The following is a 12,925-nucleotide window of genomic DNA, read 5'->3' as shown; positions in this document are numbered from 1 at the left end:
AAGACTATGGGAGGGAAGACAATGGAGGGCTAGGTTAGGTTAAGGGTAACAGAATTGGGAGATTGGACATAACCACAAGGAAAGACAAGTTGATAGGACTATAGCCTCAGGTGAAAACCAGAGATTTGTCCACGTGGGAAAGTCCAGGGTTTTTCCTTTCTGGGGTCCAGATCCCAATCCCATCACTTTGACTTTTTATTTCTTAATGTATCATGGCATCATTAACTTTCATTTGGTCAATTCTGATTTTCAAGGAGTTATGTCTGGCCTAGACTTTTGGCCTTTTATGCTTTTACAACTCAGGCTGGGAGCTTGCATCCTTTTAGTGCTGCCACAGTGGTGTGATTCCCGGCGAGGTTTGTTCATTCTCCTCCTGCTCTGAGCTCTGCAAGTTTCTGACCCAACTTGGGTTGGTCAGCTTGTTCTCCATTGGAGGTTTTAGAAGATTGCTAATGGACTTATCCTCTGTTGGCCCGATGAGAGTCTCTGCAGGTTCAGAATAACCGAACTGATGGATCTCCTTTGTTCTGGGACTCCTGCCCTGATTATTCCACTGTGGGTTATACTGGACCAAAGGTTAGAACCGAGACACCACTCTGCTCCTGGTGTCAGAGCCACACAACTACTATATGCTTCCAGAACTTGTTCCTTGCTCAGTACCACAGCTAGGGCCAAAGCTGAAGACCTCCTCTCTTGGTCCTGGATATGTGACCCAGAACTGGGTAGTATGGGTGACCAAGATGCCAGATGGCACTTATTCCTGTTCCCAGGGCTTATTTAGGGATCCCTTGGGATCTGCCCTAGGTCTTCCTACCCTTATGTCCTGTCTCAGCGCTCTTTCAATCCCTACATGCCAAAGTGTTTCCTGGGTACTGCATGCTCCTGGCTAGCATTTTCCTGGCTATCCTCATCCTCATTATCCTCAGACCTTTTTGTTGATCTCCCTAAGTCACTGTAAGCTGGAAATATGATTCTCTATGTCTTTTTCTTGGCTTTCTTTATCAGAATTCAGTCTGGTGCATTTTCTATACTTCTGAACAACATTACTCCCACCCCTCTCAATTGAGAACCTTGCCTTATATTTTACTGAAGAAAAAAAAAATCATTCCATGAAAGATCCCTCTTATCCCCCCTTCATCTCACATCAACCAGATGCCTTTTGCCACTATGTTCACCTTCACTCTTGTCTCACATTACCACTTCTAGGTCTGTATCCTAAAGAGATCATAAAAATGGGGAAAGGACCCACATGTACAAAAATATTTATAGCAGCTCTTTTTATGTTGTCAAAAAATTGGAAATTGAGGGGATGTCCATCAATTGGGGAATGGTTGAACAAGCTGTGGCATATGAATGTAATGGAATACTATTGTGCTGTAAGAAATGAGCATGTGGATTTCAGAAAAACCTGGAAAGACTTATATGAACTAATGCTGAGTGAAGTGAGCAGAACAAGGAGAACATTGTACAGAGTAACAGCCACACTGTGTGATGACTGACTTTGATAGACTTAGCTCTTCTCTGCAATGCAAGGATCCAAGACAACTCCAAAAGATTCATGATGGAAAAAGCTATTCACATCCAGAGAAAGAACTATGGAATCTGAATGCAGATAGAAGCATACTATTTGCTCTCCTTTTCTTTTGTTGTTTTGTTTTTCTTCTTCTTCCTTGTGGTCCCTCCCATTGGTTCTAATTCTTCTTTATATCATGACTAATGTGAAAATATACTTAATATAAAAAAAGAAGAGGTGACTCTTTTCCTTACCAAGGCAAACCTGTCTCTACATGCATCCTTGATCCCATTCTGTCTCTTCTCCGGCAGATTGCCTCTTCCATCCTCCCTACTCTCTCATTTATTTTCAATCTCTTCTTGCTAACTGTATGCTTCACTACTGCCTACGAAAATGCCCATGTTGGGGCAGCTAGGTAGCGCAATGGATAGAGCACCAGACCTCAAGTCAGGAGGACCTGAGTTCAAATCCGGCCTCAGACCAAACACTTGACACTTACTAGCTGTGTGACCCTGGGCAAGTCACTTAACCCCAATTGCCTGAAAAAAAAATGCCCATATCTCTTCCATCCTCAAAGAACCCTTACTTGATCCATCCATCCCTGCTAGCTAGCATCCTATATCTCTCCTGCCTTTTGTGGCTAAACTTTTTGAGAAGGAGCTATGTACAATTGGTGCCTCTTCTTCTTTTTCTCTCCCTCTCTTCTTAATTGTCTACCTTCTGACTTCTAACCTTATGATTCAACTAAAACCACTTTCTCTAAAGTTACCAATAATTTCTTTGTAGGAAGGAATGGGAGACATCCCCACATATAGAAAGAGGCCTACTTGTGGCAAAGAGAGGCTGTTGTATGACTCAAAAGGAGGCAGAATAGATATTTCTAGCCTCTTCTCTCCCTATCTTTCTCCAGAAACTTTCATTCCTGCCTGGAGGGGAAGCAGGAGGTTGGGGCAGGAGGCCTTTCTGCTCTCCTCAGAAAGAGGGGGTGCCTACTGAGTCTAGTAAATCTATCTACTATATGCCTACTATATCTGTCTGCTCCCTTAAATATTATTAGTCTAGAGGGTATGAACAGGTTCATCCTAATTTCTGATTGCTTTGTCACTTGGGTGGGGGGAGGAGGGCCCCAAGTTCTATATCTGAGTCTTGACCCCTTTCCCACCAAATACCAGTTCCACAATGAATAGAATAGAGAATGGCTAAGAAAATCCATTTATCCAAATTGGTAGCAAAACAGAAATCAGAGAAGGTATACATAGAAGAATATATACCAGCCAATCCAGTGTGAAGAAGCTCTCTCCTTAGGAGCTAGGTAACTCAGTTCAAATAGGAGAAATTGTCCTTGATCTCACCAATCCACATTCAACAAACTCCAGTGGCTCTCTATTACCTCTAAGATCAAATATAAAATCCTCTGAAAGTGAAAACCCTTCATGACCAAGACACTCCAACTCTAGACTCTAAGCATTTTCACTGGCTGTTCCCTATGCTTAGAATACTCTCCCTCCTTTTTTCTGCCTCCTGCCTTTCCTGGTTCTTCTCAACTAAACTTCTACCTTCTATAGGAGGTCTTTCCCAATTCCCTTTTAGGGTAGTGTCTTTTATTTGTTGGTTATCTCCAATGTATCCTATAAAGAGCTTATTGGTATATAGTTGTCTTCATGTTCCCATTAGATTGTGAACTCTTTGACATCAGGGACTGCCTTTTTGCCTTTTGTCTTTCTTTGTACCCTTAGCACTTCTTGGCACATGCTTGGTACTGTGACTGACTATAATGTTTTTTGGGAATTTTCATTTTGAGGTTTCTTTCAGGAGATGACCAGTGGATTCTTTCTATATTGACTTTGCCTTCTGGATCTAAGAAAACTGGGAAGTTTTCTTTTTATGATTTCTTTTTTTTTAAAACTTTATTTATTTATTTATTTTTTCAGGTTATACATGTGTAGTCATGCAAAACACTTCCATAGTAGTCATGTTGTGAAAAACTAAGTATATTTCCTTTCATCCTATCCCACCCCCCCATTTATTCTATTCTCTCTTTTGACCCTGTCCCTCCTCAGAAGTGTTTGCTTCTGATTATTCCCTCTCCCATCTGCCCTCCCCTCTATCATCCCCCTGCTCTGTTGTCCCCTTCCCCCCCTTATTTTCCTGTAGGGTAAAATGGATTTCCTTAACTAATTGTGTATGTTATTCCCTCCTTAAGCCAAATCCTTTGAGAATAAGATTCACTCATTCCCTCTCAACTTCCCCTATTTCCCCTCCACTGTAAAAGCCTTTTCTTGTCTGTTTCATGTGAGATAATTTATCCCATTCTATCTCTCCCTTTCTCCTTCTCCCAGTATAATCTTCTCTCACCTCTTAATTTTATTTTCCAGATATCACCCCTTCATCTTCAACTCACCCTGTGCCCTCTATCTATCCATATATATACATACATATAATTTTTCCCCCCTCCCTCTACCCTAATACTGACAAAGGACTCATGAGTTACAAATATCACCTTTCCATGCAGGAATGTAAACAGTTCAACCCTAATAAGTCTCTTATGATTTCTCTTTCCTGTTTACCTCTTCATGTTTCACTTGAGCCTTGTATTTGAAAGTCAAATTTTCTATTCAGCTCTAGTCTTTTCATCAAGAAAGTCTTGATTGAAAGTCCCCTATTTCACTGAATGTCCATTTTTAACCCTGAAGGATTATACTCAGTTTTGCTGGGTAGGTGATTCTTGGTTGTAATCCTATCTCCTTTGCCCTCCAGAATATTATATTCCAAGCCCTCTGATCCCTTAACGTAGAAGCTGCTAAATCCTGTTATCCTGATTGTGTTTCCACAATACTTGAATTGTTTCTTTCTGGCTGCTTGCAATATTTTCTCCTTGACCTGGGAACTCTGGAATTTGGCTACAATACTCCTAGGAGTTTTCCTTTGGGGATCTCTTTCAGGAGGAGTTTGGTGGATTCTTTCCATTGCTATTTTGCCCTCTGGTTCTAAAATATCAGGGCAGTTTTCCTAGATAATTTCTTGAAAGATCATGTCTAGGCTCTTTTTTTGATCGTGGCTTTCAGATAGTCCAATAATTTTTAAATTCTCTCTCCTGGATCTATTTTCAGGTCAGTTGTTTTTCCAATGAGATATTTCACATTGTTTTCTATTTTTTGGATTTGTTATACAGTGTCTTTATTTCTCATAAAGTCACTAGCTTCTAATTGCTCCATTCTAATTTTTAAGGAAGTATTTTCTTCAGTAAGCATTTGGACTTCTTTTTCCATTTGACCAATTTTGCTTTTTAAGGCACTCTTCTCCTCATTGGCTTTTTGGACCTCTTTTGCTATTTGGGTTAGGCTATTTTTTAAGGTACTATTTTCTTCAGTATTTTTTTGGGGTCTCCTTTAGCAAGCTGTTGACTTGATTTTTATGATTTTCTTGCATCACTCTCAATTCTCTTCCAAGTTTTTCCTCTACTTCTCTTACTTGCTTCTCAAAATCCTTTTTGAGCTCTTCCCTGGCCTGGAACCAATTCATATTTTTCTTGGAGGCTTTGATGTAGGAGCTTTGACTTTGTTGTTTTCTTCTGGTTGTATGTTTTGATCTTCTTTGTCATCAAAGTAAGATAATATAGTCTCACTCTTTTTGTGAAGTTTGCTCATAATTCCAGTCAATTACTTGAGTTAGAAACTCTTTGTTAAGGTAGGGGTCTGCTTCCACTGTGGAGAATGTAATGTCCCAAGCTTCCAGGTTTTGTGTAGCTGTTTTCTGAAATATTTCTAGGGACCTGTAAATTTTCAGTTCTTCCAAGGTGGTATGATAAGGGATGAGGTCTTTACTCCTTTCCTGGCCTGTGCTCTGGTCTATGAGTGACCACAAGCACTCTTTTCGGCCTTGGAACTGTGAGGAGGATTTCCTCTCCACCACCACTACAAGCTCCAACATGCCAGTACTCCTCCTCGCCTCAGGAATGCCACCCAGAACTGTGACCCAAATCTAAGCAGGGGCAAAGCAAGAGAATCCTGCACCAGCAGAGGGATCCCTGCAACCCCCCTCTGATCTGCCACTCAATTTCCCCTCAGTCTGTGGCCCAGAAACTCAGGAAGCAGCTGCTGCCCCTGGGCCGCATGTGGGGACTGTGGCTGGGACGGCGCTTCTCTCTCACTGCAGTCAGACTTTTCCTACGGACCTTCTAAGTTGTCTTAGGCATTCATGGGTTGAGAAGTCTAGGAACTGCCACAGCTGCCCATGATTCAGTCTTCTAAGGGCTTCTCCAGGTTCACTGAGGCCTATTTTGCCTGCGCTCTCACACCGAACTTCGCTCCTCTCCCTGCCCAGCACGATATACTTTCTGATTAGCCATCCAGGTTGTCTTGGGCTGGAAATTTGTTTCACTCTGTCTTTTTGTGGGTTCTGCTGCTTTAGAGTTTGTTTAGAGCCATTTTTTACAGGTATTTGGAGGGGTTTGGGGGAAAGCTCAAGCAATCACTGCTTTTACTGCACCTTCATTTAATTTTTAAATTAAATTTTTTAGCTTTTTTTTTTTTTAAAGCACTCTCTTCTAGGAATTTGACATGAACTTGTATCCAAGCTGTGTTTTGCTCTGAGGCTTTGCTTGTACAAGTTTTGGAGTATTTCTCTTCTGGATTTGTGTCTTGAGCTTTCCTGTAACCATAATAGCTTTTTCCCCCTTTTTGGGGGGCAAGATTCTTTTTTGTTTACTCATTCATCTAGCCTACTTCCTGACTTTAGACTTTACATTAGGGCTGGGTTCTGCACACTTCCGGGGGGGAATGACTGAGCTGAGTTTTTGACCTCTTAGGTCCTTTTGCTACTTTTTGGGGTTATTGAATGTTATGTTATTCCAGTATCTCAGGGACAGGTCAGGCTGGGGTCCTGTATATTTTTAGTGCTTCTAAGATGGTGTGATACAAGGAAAAGTCTGCTCATTGTCCTCCTGCCCTGAGCTCTGCAAGTTCCTGATACAGGTTTAGATCTATGCAACATTCTTACTGGTTTATTCCTAGTTGGAAATTCTAGTAATCTGCTACTAGACTCAGCTGCTAACAGCCAGCTAGAAAGCTCTTTTTGTTCTGAGTGACAGAATTGTAGGCTCATCTTTGGTCTGGGGTTGCTGCCCTGTTATTCCATTTTAAGCTTCAGAATGGATTGAAGGCTAGAACTGAGACCACATTCAGCTCTTAGGGCTAGAGTTCCAAAGGCATTGTTTTCTTTGGAACAGTTTCCTTCTAACTCAATACATAGTGTAGAGCTCATGACCTCTCTTCATCCTGAAATGCTATCCTTAAGTACAAGTCCCCACCATAGTTTACCCTAGATCTGTAAACCAGAATTGGGCAGTGAGTGATAGAAATATCAGTTGGCACTTGTGTCCATAGCCTTTGCAAGATTGTCCCTCATAGAAAGACCTCAAGGTCTAGGTCTTCTTCTTTTTTATTTTTATTTATTTATTTATTTATTCATTCATTCATTTATTTATTTATTTATTGGTGAGGCAATTGGTGTTAAATGACTTGCCCAAGGTCATACAGCTAGTAAGTGTCAAGTGTCTGAGGCCGGATTTGAAATCAGGTCCTCCTGACTCCAAGGCCAGAGTTTTATCCACTGCACCACCTACCTGCCCTTCTAGGGCTTCTTCGTGACCAGCCTTAGTTCTTTTTTGGTACCTTTTTAGTGGAATGATCTGCATAGGGTGCTCCTTGTTCTTTGTGTTCACAGTTCTATCTCCCTATGCTGACTTGGGCTGGAAATATGCCTCAGTGTGATTTTTTTTTTCTTGGATTTCCTGATCAGGATTCATTCTAGTGTCTTTTCTAGATCTTTGTGGAGGGGTTTCATTGAAGGACTTATGCTATACTTCCTTCTTCTATTCTGCCATCTTGGCTCTGCTTACTTCATTATATCATCTTAAGAAAGTGATATTTTGTTTCTTCATTGCATATGTTTATTCCCATGGTTTCTTTTTACTGTATTATTGCTACAGCTAATGTTTCTAGTGCTTATGTTAAATAATAGTATTGGTGTTGGGCACCCTCGCTTTACCCTGTTCTTACTGGAAATGCTTCTAATTTTTCTCCATTATATATGGAGTTCTTGGTTTTAGATAGATATTATTTACTGTATTAAAGAAAAGCCCATTTCTTTCTATGCTTTATGGAGTAATATGAATAAGTGTTAAATTTTATTGAAAGCCTTTTCATAATATACTGATGTAATCATATTTTTTAATTATTTATGTTAGTAACATAATTTATTATGTTTATAGTGTTTCTGATGTAACAGTAACTACTCTGGCCCCCACTACCTTTAGACTAGGTATGCTACATTTCACTCCTCCCCAAGAATTCTCCAGTATCCTTAATAGGTATCTAGTCTGCCATTTCATCAAACTCTCACAGTTCATGTTCCCTCAATTTTAGGAGGTCCTCAGCAGCTCAGTTCCATTAAACAGATTAGCTTTTACAAAACAAATTTACTTCAGAGGTGGTGGTTGTTGTTGTTGTTTGTCCTTCATTTTCAAAGAGGACCAGTGACATCACAGGTGATGTCTTGACTTGCACTTGAATTGGATTTAAGTGAGACAGAGTTGCAAAAAGATAACCTCACTTTCTCTTCCTGAGTCATTGAAATTCAGTGGCAGGACAAAAGTCAAGACAACTGGTGATGACCCAGAATGCAACGGATGACCTTGGCATCTTCAGTGCCTCATCAAGCTTTCAACAAAGTCTTCACATGCTTGGGGTAGACACCCCCCCTCACTCACCAACAGGTTTGAGGCCTGTTGGTTACCCTCAACCTGGTTTAGCCTGTCTGCCAAGAAGATTTACTGGAGTGTGGCCACTGTGCATGCTACAGCTTCTTGGAGCCACAGGTGAGAGTTGGGTGAAGGTGGACACCAAAGGTGGATTAGCAGCCCTGAAAAATGCTCCGCAAGCCCTCATACTAGAGGTGCTAGAAGGTAGCACAGTGGAAAGAACACTGGGCATGGAATCAGGAAGACTCATCCTCATGAGTCCAAATCTGACCTCAGATACTTTTGCTGTGTGACCATGGGCAAGTCACTTAACCCCGTTTGCCTCACTTTCCTCATCTGTAAAATGAGCTGGAGAAGGAAATGGCAAACCGCTTTGGTACCTTTGCCAAGAAAACCTCTATAAAAGGGGTTATGAACAGTCAGACACAACTGAAACAACTAAACAACAACAACAAATGACCTTGAGCAATTCACTTAACTCTTCTAGATGTTCATTGTCTCCTGTCTGAAATGAGTGGGCTAGACTAGAAGTCCTCTGATGTCCCTCCTTCTGGCTCCAGATATTGAAGAGGTAGAGTAAGAAAAAACACACGTTCTCTCCCAAAACCTGGGGCCATAACATCCCTCTATATTCTCTCAGTCTCTGGGGAGTAGAGGAGGATTGAGTTCACAGGTAAACTCAGTTAAGTCCAAAGGTGCCCTCTTCCCTAGGCTTGCACCCCAGATTCTCAGAGTTTCTTTGCTTATCTGGCAACAATAGCTGGCCTGGAATCCTGACTCCAAGGTTTCCACAGCTTAAGTTCCCAAGTCTGGAAAAGATAAATGAAACAAGACCAAAATCTCAAACCCAGTTCTTGGGGTCACAGGGTCTAAAGGGAAAGAAGGTAACCCTTCTCCTACACTCAGCTTAGTTCATAGTGCTGTGCTTCAGGTGAATGGTACCTTCACCCCTGGATACCACCTGAAAGAGAGGGACGGACTGTCCTAATAGGTAGTTTTAAAGACACAGCTTGTTCTGCAGTGCAGCCAGTGGAGAAAAGCTTCTCTCACACACATGATAGGAAAATGTAGAATTTTTTTTTTTTCCTAAAATAGGTCTCTTCAGTCACCCATATCAGTGCCTCCATATTAGGTGATTTGGGCATGAAAGTCCCATTACACTGAACCAACCCTGAATTCTTGCCATAAATCTAACCTGGTCACAGTGTATACTTTTTAAATATACCTATCTATTCTAATGATTTTTTTTTTTTTGCTTTTTTTGGTGAGGCAATTGAGGTTAAGTGACTTGCCCAGCGTCACACAGCTAGTTAAGGGTCAAGTGTCTGAGGCCAGATTTGAACTCAGGTACCCCTGACTCCAAGGCTGGAGCTCTATGCACATTGCCACCTAGCTGCTCCTTCTATTGATAGTTTATTGAATAAATTCATGTCACTATTCATTAGGGATATTGGCCTATAGTGGAGTTTTTCCCCTTTGCTTTATTATTATTATTTTTTTTTTAGGCAATTAGGGTTAAGTGACTTGCCCTGGGTCACACAACTAGTAAGTGTCAAGTGTTTGGTCTGAGGCTGGATTTGAACTCAGGTCCTCCTGACTTCAGGGCCAGTGCTCTATCCACTGTGCCACCTAGCTGCCCCACCCCTTTGCTTTATCTCTCCCTGGTTTAGGTATCAGCACTGTATTTGTGTCATAGAAAGAGATTGGAAAGCTCACTTTTCCTATTTTTACAAACACTTTATGTAATATTGGAATTGATTGTTCTTTGAATGTTTGATAGAGTTCACTTATAAATCCAGCTTGTTCTCAAGTTTTTTACTCTGGGAGTTTATTTATGGCTTGTTCAATTTCTTTTTTTTTGATATAGGGTCATTTAAATAATCTAGTTCTTCTTTTGTTAATCTGGGTATTTAATTTTTTAGTAATTATTCATCCATTTATTCTGAGTTATTTTTATTTGCTTATAATTGGGCAAAATAGTTTACTTTATTTTTTAAATTTTTTTTATTTTCTAAATTTTTATTCCTTAATTTAATTTAAATTTTATTTCCCCAGCTATATGTAAATACAAATTGTTAAACATTTGTTGTTTTAAAAATCTGAGTTCCAAATTCTCTCCCTCCTTCCCCTCCCCACCTTGAGAAGGCAAGCAATTAGATATAGATTTTACGTGTACAGTCATCAAAATATTTCCATATTAGCTATGTTGCAAAAGAGAACACAGACCAACCCCAGATTAATAAAGTAAAAAAAAAAGTATGCTTCAATTTGCATCCAGACTCCATCAGTTCTTTCTCTGTAGGTGGATAGCATTTTCCATCATAAGTACTTTGGAATTATCTTAGATCATTGTATTGCTAAGAATAGCTAAGTCTTTTATAGTTGATCATTGTACAATATTGCTGTTACTATGTACAATGTTATTTTTATTCTGCTTATTTCATTTTGCATCAGTTCATGTAAGTCTTCCCAGGTTTTTCTAAGAGCATCCTGCTCATCATTTCTTATAGCACAGTAGTATTCCATCACGATCATATATCACATTGTTCAGCCATCCCACAATTGATGGGCATTCCCTCAATTTCCAAATGTTTTTGCCAGCACAGAAAGAGCTGCTATAAATATTTTTTGTACATATATGTCTTTTTCCTTTTATCTCTTTGGGATATAGATCTAGTAGTGGTATTGCTGTGTCAAAGGGTATGCACAGCTTTTTTGTTTGTTTGTTTGTTTTAGCACTTGAAGCACACTTTCAAATTGCTCTCCAGAATGGTTGGATCAGTTCACAACTCCCCCAACAGTGCATCAGTGTCCCTATTTTTCCATATCCCCTCCAAGAGTTGTCATTTTCCTTTTCTGTCATATTAGCTAATCTGATAAGTGTGAGGTGGTACCACAGAATTGTTTTAATTTACATTTCTCTAATCAATAGTGATTTAGAGCATTTTTTCATATAGCTTTGATTTCTGAAAACTGCCTGTTCAAATCCTTTGGCCATTTATCAATTGGGGATTAACTTGTATTCTTACAGATTTGACTCCGCACTCTACATATTTGAGAAATGAGGCCTTTATCAGAGAAACTTGTAAAAAAAATTCCCCAGTTTCCTGCCTTTATTCTTGGCTTCATTTTTAATTTGATGTGCTAAATATTATCCATTTTATATTCCACAATGCTCTGTATGTCTTGTTTTGTCAAAAAGCCCTTATCCACAAATCTGATAGGTAAAATATTCTATGTTTCCCTAATTTGCTTATGATATCATTCTTTATGTCTAAATCATGTACCTATTTTGACCTTATCTTGGTATAGGGTATGAGATGTTAGTCTATACCTAGTTTCTGCCAAACTGATTTCCACTTTTCCCAGCAATTTTTGTCAAATAGTGAATTCTTATCCAAAAATCTTGGGTCTTTGGGTTTGTCAAACACTATTACTATAGTCATTTACTACTGTGTATTATGTACATAATCTATTCCACTGATCTACCACTCTATTTCTTAACCAGTACCAGGTTGTTTTGATGATTACTACTTTGTAATACAGTTTGAAATCTGGTACTGCTAAGCAACCTTTCTTCACATTTTTTTTTCATTGATTTCCATTGATGTTCTTGACCTTTTGTTCTTCTAGATAAATTTTATTATTTTTTTCTAGCTCTGTAAAATAATTCTTTTGGCAATTTGATTGGCATAGCACTGAATAAAGTAAATTAATTTAGGTAGAATTGTCATTTTTATTATATTGTCTCAGCCTACATGGAAGCAATTAATATTTCTCTGATTTATATCTGACTTTATTTATGTAAAAAGTTTTTTGTAATTGTGTTCATATAGTTCCTGGGCTTGTCTTGGTGCTGGACTCTCAAGTATTTTATATTGTTTGCAGTTATATAAAATAGAATTTTTCTTCCTATCTCTTCCTGCTGTGTTTTGTTGGTAGTATGTACAAGTGCTGATGATTTATGTGGGTTTATTTTATATACTGTAGCTTTGATGAAGTTGTTAATTGTTTCAACTAGGTTTTTAGTTGATTCTCTAGGATTCTGTATGTATACCATCATATCATCTGCAAAGAGTGATAGTTTTGTTTTCTCCTTGCCTACTCTAGTTCCTTCAAATTTTTTTTCTTATCTTATTGCTATGATAGCATTTCTAGAACAAGATGAATAATTGTGGTGTTAATAGGCACCCCTGATCTTATTGGAAAGGCTCCTAGTTTGTCCCCATTGAGATAATGCTTGTTGATGGTTTTAGATAGATACTAGTTATCATTTTAAGAAACACTCCTATGCTTTCTAGTGTTTTAAATTAGAATGAGTGTTGTATTTTGCCAAATGGTTTTCTGCATCTATTGAGATAATCTTATCACCCTGGGGAGACAGAACTTTCCTGCCAACTTCCTAAGTTGTCTTGGGCTGGAAAATTGTTTCTTCTGATGTTTTGTTGGTTCTGCCACTCCAGAATTTGATTTGAGGCATAATTTTAGAGTTGTTTGCAGGGTAGGGTAATTTGGGAGAGCTTGGGCTATGTGCCATCATCTTGGCTCCACCTCTTCTCTTCAATTGTTTTGACTTCTTTTTCATTTTTGAGATAAATTATTTAGTTTTTCACTCTTTTAAAAATATTAACTAATTTTATTTTATTTATACT

This window comes from Vombatus ursinus, unplaced genomic scaffold (assembly GCF_900497805.2).
Source record: "Vombatus ursinus unplaced genomic scaffold, bare-nosed wombat genome assembly UNPS02014924.1, whole genome shotgun sequence".
In the NCBI taxonomy this organism is placed as follows: domain Eukaryota; kingdom Metazoa; phylum Chordata; class Mammalia; order Diprotodontia; family Vombatidae; genus Vombatus; species Vombatus ursinus.
Note: the sequence above shows the minus strand (reverse complement) of the source record.